Consider the following 7,131-nt stretch of genomic DNA (forward strand, 5'->3'; position numbering starts at 1 on the left):
CGTTCCTGCAAAGATGAGGCATCATGCAGACAGACGCTCAGGGAATGCAGCACCATGACCTCTTCCAGAAAAAACAAACCTCTTCTGTGCCAGACGGCACCATCCAGGGATAAATCCAAACAAACAAGACCAGGCGTGCCGAAGCTATAGCAGAAGGTCTGGTGGTGAGTACCAAACCTACCTAAACATAAAGATCAAAGGCAAGGAGGAGTCATGGTTACTTGGGTGGATATATACATGATATAAACTCTGACCCTGTAAGAAGAAAACTTAAATGTATATACTATCTATCACCATATGTAACTACATATGTAAGACTATATACAGTTAAACACACAAGTATACAAATAGGAAGAAGGTGGGGCGTAGTTGGAGGGATTGTGACAGAATAATTCCTTCTTGTAGGGGAGCCTGGGTGGCTCAGTCAGCTGAGCGTCTGACCGAACGTCAGCTCAGGTCATGATCTCAGGGTTTGTGAGTTCAAGCCCCACATCAGGCTCCCTGCTGTCAGCACGGAGCCCACTTTGGATCTTCTGTCCCCCTCTCTCTTTGTTCCTCCCCCACAATAAAACCTAAAAAAAGAATAATTTCTTCCTCTAAGTAACAGAAAAGCAATCAACTTAATCTACTATTGAGCGATGCAGGGTTCTTTGTTTCATTTTTCCTAATTACAAAAACAGCAACAAAGAATGAATGAATGATTCCTCTGCCCTGATCCTCACCGCCCTGAAGAGGGCTCAGCCCTGTCCTACAAGCTTCAAGCCCCACGCCACCCTGAGGTGAGTGGTATTTACTCACTTCACTGAGGTTCAGAGAGGCAAGTGTCTGGCCCAGACGCACACAGCTCATTGCAGGAGAGGACCAAACCTAGGTATATCTGATGTCTGATCCTGAACCCACCCCTGAGCCCATCCCTGCAGGCTTGTGCAGGCCCCCCACCCTCCCCCCAGCCTGTCCTCCAGTAAAGAGAACTCCAGGACAAGGTGCTAGGGGCCAAGTCACCTGCTAATTTGGGTGAACTTGGGGAAATGACCTTCTACTCTCAGTCTCCACAACTCTAGAATGATCTTTCATTTTTTCATTCACTCATTAAATAACAATAGTTGAGGGATTCTTTGTGCCAGGCCCCAGGGTCACAACGGGGCAAAGTGCTGTGATGCAGGAAGGCTCTCCCCAGAACCTCTGGACACCGAGGGGTCAGGAAAAGCCTCTGCAGGGAGGAAGGACTGGAGCCGGTAGCTTGGCAAGGACAGGAGGGTGTACCCACCAAGGGGAGCATGCTCGTGGTGGGTGGGTGGCAATACACCAGAACGCTGGTGATCTGGATCTCTTTTCTGCCACTTTCCATTCATTTTGCCTATTCTAGAATTTTCTATTTCAATGAATTTTTGTTTTGAGAGATTTATCTACTCATCATTCATGATGAGTGTGATAGGCTGATGTCCCCCCCCCCCCCCCAATTTATATGTGATGGTATTTGGAGGTGATTAGGTCATGGGGATAAAGCCCTCCTGAATGGGGTTAATGCCTTGTAAAAGAGACCCCAGAGAGATCCCTTCCTGCTTCAGCCAAGTGAGGACACAGAAAAGAGATGTCCATCCATGAACCAGGAAACAAGTTCTCACCAGACACCAAATCTGTCAGCACGTTGACCATGGACTTCCCAGCCTCCAGAAGTGTGAGATATAAAGTTCTGTTGTTTATAAGCCCCCCCCCCCCAACCCAGTCTGTGGTGTTTTGCTACAGCACCCCTAAGGGAATAGAACAATGGGCTTCGGGATTGTTTTTCAATTTGGGGCTATTACTCCTAAAGCTGCTGTGGAAATTTGCATATGAATCTTTGGACATACGTTTTCATTTCTTCTAATTACCTAGGAATGGGATGGCATAAGTTAAATATAACGTTTCAATTTCGAAGAGACTGCCAATCTGTTCTCCAAAATGATGTAGCATTCATATTCCTGGGGACAGTGTGTGCTTGTTTCATTTGCTCAATAGCCTCACAATACTTGGTCTGGTTGGTCTTTCAAATCATCCCAGTAGCCATTCTACTGGGTGAGGAATGGTGTCTCGCTGTGGTTTGAAGTGGCATCTGCCTAGTGACTAATGATAGTGACCAGTTTTTCTTGCCTTTATGGGCCATCCGTATATGTTCTTTGGTGAAGTGCTTGTTCAAACCTTTTGCCCATTTCTTTTGGGTTGTTTGTCTTATTGTGGAGTTGTAAAAGTTCTTTATATACTCTGGATACGAGTGCTTGGCCAGATATATGTATTGTGAATATTTGCTCCCAGTCTGTGGCTTGCCTTTGAAGTTTCTTACTGGTGTCTTTTGAAGTTCATGCTTGATTTTGTATCAGTAAAATATCCAAAAGAGGGAGAAATCCAGTGCAGGGGTGGTGCTCCAAGCCCAGGAGATCTGGCGTCACTCAGAAATTAGGATGGGGTGAGGCTGAAAGGCCACAGACTCTGACGTCGTGATTCCTGTCTGGGGTTAAGATTTCCTCATTGGGGGACGGGCAGGTAAAGGGCCAGGCAGGCTGGTTTGGGGCTGAACACCGTCCCCTGTTGGCCACTTGCTCTTTCGGACACCTGGGTGCTGGTCTGAGGAGGCCTACACCAAGTTGGGAGAGCACGGCCCCGGGAAGCCTCAGAAGGCTGCCCCCTGTTGGAGGTCACCGGAGACCATGTGGCAGATGGGTTCCTGAGTCTCCTGGCTTGTTGGCTGGTGGAACCCCTGGGCGCCTGGGTCTCCTACCTGCCCTCCCTTGTTCCTGGACGTCTGAAAGGCTTCCTGTCAGTAGTGCTTCTCTGGAACCACCGCTGCCTCGGGGCTTTCAGATTTAATTCTTGGAAACTCTGAAGTTTGGGAGGACACACAGAACTGCCCTGCCCGAGGGAGGGAGATTCCGATGCAGAAGTGGCCCCACCTGGCCCTTGAGTAGCTGGGAGCACGCTGGCCACCCTGAGTTCTCTGCTGCTCTCCCAACCGTGGCCACACAGAGCTGGGCCTGGGCTGGGCCTTGTCCGTGATTCCCTCATTCCCCGGGCAACTGGGGCCCTCTAGCTATGGAAGGTCCTATTACACAGGTAACGTGCGGGACTTTGGGGGTGGACAGCCCCCTCCCAGGATGCCACTGTGGACCGGCAGAACAAGCGTCCTCTCCGGGGTTTAGGGCTTTAGACCGACTCACCAAGGCTGTCATTTTCTCAGGATGGATCCCTCTCCCAGCATGCTTGTGGGGTCAAGGGGCCCCTGGAGACCCAGGGGGCAGGGGTGGGGGGCCTGGTGAGGTTGGTGGTCATTCTAGTTCCCTCACCCCTACAGATGGGGCCTGGAGACTGCTCCTTCTGGGTCTGACTGGGCCTCGTCAGTTGGGTTCTCAGGGACACAGAAACAACAAAAGAAGATGGAATTTGGGGCACTTGATCTTCCTCCTGCCCTGACCTGCAGGCATGTTGACCTACGGACTCTTCCAGAATATTAAAAAAAAAAAAATTTTTTTAACGTTTATTTATTTTTGAGAGACAGAGAGAGGCAGAGCATGAGCAGAGGAGGGGGAGAGAGAGAGACACACACACAGAATCCAAAGGAGGCTCCAGGCTCTGAGCTGTTTGTTAGCACAGAGCCCGACGCGGGGCCCAAACTCACGAACCACAAGACCATGACCTGAGCCAAAGTCGGACGCTCAACCGACTGAGCCACCAGGTGCCCCCCTTCTAGAATATTTTTAAATGCAGAAGAGAAAGACAACCCACATAGAACTACAAAGGAAACCAATTTTATTGAAATACAATGATTAAAATATGTGAGAGTGTGTTATGTGGTGCTTCTTGGTTAATCCATTAGCAGCATAATAATGTCAGTATTTTCAAAACAGAGTAACATAGGGGGGGCTGGGTGGCTCAGTGGGTTGAGCATCTGATTTTGGCTCAGATCACGATCTCGCGGTTTGTGAGTTTGAGCCCCGCGTCGGGCTCTGTGCTGATGGCTCAGAGCCTGGAGCCTGTTTCACATTCTGTGCCTCCCTCTGTCTCTGCCCCTCCCTTGCTCATGCTCTGTCTCTCTCTGTCTCAAAAATAAATAAAACATTTAAAAAAAATAAAAAAAAAAAACAGAGTAACATAAATGGTATTTGCAGATCCCCGCAATGATTGCAAGGTGATACAATTCCTGCTAGGTTGCTGGCATACACAATTGAAGAAAACGCTAGATCTCCATTGGAAGTTATTGAAGACGGAGATGTAATTTTTTTTCCAATCCAAGTTTACAACCCCCCTGGATTCTCTCCACAGCTGCCCGGGGGGTCCATGGACCCCAGGTTGAAACCCTGGCACAAAAGAAAAAGAGGGGCAAATCTGAGGACACAGCCATCACGCTGGTACAGACATGCAGCATGAAGGTTTCACTGCAAATCCTCCCTGGCGTCAGGCTCATTCCACAGAATTGGCCTTATGCGTCTTGAAAGTCACCTGGCCAGGTGCACAGACATCAGGGGCCACAGATCAAGCCAGGCCAGACTGACAAGAGGCCAGCTTCCCTCACTTCCTGCCTTCCCATAGGCAGTACCCTCCGTGAGGAGAGTCTGGGCCAAATCAAGTTCCCCAGGTGTTGGAGAACGCACCCTCCCTGACCTCCTATCTACCCTCATCCTGGATCCTGGTCCTCCCTCCTCCCATCCCCTCAAGACGGCCTCAGGGGCCTTTGGATTTCCCCTGCATCTGCTCCCAGCCCTCTGCATTTCTAGGTCCGGATTTTGGGGTGAGGAAGGGCGTCCTCCTCTGCTGACAGCCCCCTCCTTCTCCTCCTCCTCTTCATTAAAATTTGTTGTTGTTGTTGTTGTTAAAGTTTATTTATTTTGACAGAGAGAGAGCGGGAGGGGCAGGGAAAGAGGAGAGAGACAGGATCCCCAGCAGGTTCCACACTGTCAGCATGGAGCCTGATGTGGGTTATCAAAATTTTAAAAAATATTTGTAAATGTATGTATGTATGTATGTATTTATATTTGAGAGAGAAAGAGAGAGAGGGAGACACAGAATCCCAAGCAGGTTCCTTGCTGTCAGCACAGAGCCCGACTCAGGGCTCAAACCCACGAACCATGCGATCGTGGCCTGAGCTGAAAATAAGAGTCAGACACTTAATTGATTGGGCCACCCAGGTGCCCCATCCTTTTCCTCTTCAGACCAGCACTTTTTTATTTTTTTAATTTTTAATTTTTATTTTTGAGAGACAGGGAGAGAGAGACAGAGTGTGAGCAGGGGAGGGGCAGAGAGAGAGAGGGAGACAGAATCCGAAGCAGGCTCCAGGCTCTGAGCTGTCAGCACAGAGCCTGACGCAGGGCTCGAACCACAAACTGTGAGATCATGACCTGAGCCAAAGTAGGACGTTCAACCAACTGAGCCACCCAAGTGCCTCCAGACCAACACTTCCATGCTTACTCACCACCAAGAGCTGATGGGCAGGCAGCAGGCAGATTCCTCTGGAGCCTCAGCCTAGCTGAACAACTGCCCTGTGGACATAAATGAACAGTGAGACACAAGCAAGCTTCAGTCTGAATTGTCCCCATTTCCCTGACCCTGGGGACTTTGGAGAAGTATTCCACAGGGACAAAATATCCCCTCTTGGCATGTGATGGGACCACGCTGCCCTGAGCCCTCGCCTTCCATCTTCAGGAATGTAAGGATTGGGACATGTAAGCCATTCTGGAAACTTTACCCCCAGAATTCTAGAGGGAGTTGACTACAACGACCTTGGTGCGTATCCAAAGCAAATGTCAGCACTTCTGTGTTTAGTCTCTTCTCAGATAAAGTGGACCTGGAGGGCCCTCAGCCACCCCTCACCTGGCCAGGTAACTGTAGACACTTCTTCGGTGCCCACCCAGAGAGCCCTTGTGTTGTTTATTTTTCTAGCTAAGCGGAAATGGCAAAAAGAGAAAGATTTATTGTGTATTACATTCAGCCACTGGAGGAAGTGGCCGGGGGCAGGGCCCACAACCACAGGGAGAGATTGCTTCCGGCTCGGGAGGGACAGGTGAGTCTTGCATCGAGGTAAATGCACAGCACGAAGGTGAAGGAGCAGGAGAGAGACACGGAACAGGTAGGCGTGACCCAGATGAGGAGAGCAAGCCTTCCTCAGCTGCCCTTGGCTTTAACACCCATTAAGGTGGATGTAACCCCTGTTGTAATGAATACATCTCTCCTTCCCCCTGGGGGGGGGGGTACCTGGGGAGGCTTAGTCCATTCCTCTCTGGATCCCTGGTCCCCAAGACAGTGCCTGAGCCACTGTGGCATTAAAAAAATAATAGTGATGATGGAGGAAAGAGAGGGAATCAATGAATAATTGAAGTGGAGTTTTATATTTCACTTAACCTTGCCTTCCCTGATCACAGCATGTTTACATATGACCTGTTCAACCTCGTTTTCATTTTAAGGGCCTTATGCTTCTCCTGCTTTTTAAAATTTATTTATTTTTAATGTTTATGAGACAGAGAGAGAGAGATGGGGGGGGGGGGGGGAGACATTGTCAGGGGGGAGGGGCAGAGAGAAAGGGAGACACAGAATCGAAGCAGGCTCCAGGCTCTGAGCTGTCAGCACAGAGCCCAAGGAGGGGCTTGAACTCACAAACCTGAGATCATGACCTGAGTCTTGAACTCACAAACCTGAGATCATGACCTGAGTCTTGAACTCACAAACCTGAGATCATGACCTGAGTCGAAGTCTGAGGCTTAACCGACTGAGCCATCCAGGCGCCCCCGCCCCCTTTTGAAAAAACCGTTGTCTTGTAACAGAAGAGTTAAACCTACGTAAATGCATTATGATAATGAATATGTTTGAAGTTACTTTGTCATTGTACTTCATGCTTCCCCCCCTGTTTTTCCTTTCCTCTCTTTTGCTATAAAAGTCAAGTGTTTTTTTTTTTTCTTTTCCCCTAGCAATTGCAATGTTATTGCAATGTTATTCTACTGGTGGTTGCGTTAAATTTCTAACAAAGAAATAAAATATCTGAAAAAAATATATAAAGCTTATGCCCACCGTGGGGCTTAAACTCCCCACCCTGAGATTAAGAGTGGTTCAGCAGCCATTTATCGGGTGTCTACTCTGTGCTGACACAGTCCCAGGGGCTTGAACGGCTAA

This window comes from Neofelis nebulosa, chromosome 2, assembly GCF_028018385.1.
Source record: "Neofelis nebulosa isolate mNeoNeb1 chromosome 2, mNeoNeb1.pri, whole genome shotgun sequence".
Classification (NCBI taxonomy): domain Eukaryota; kingdom Metazoa; phylum Chordata; class Mammalia; order Carnivora; family Felidae; genus Neofelis; species Neofelis nebulosa.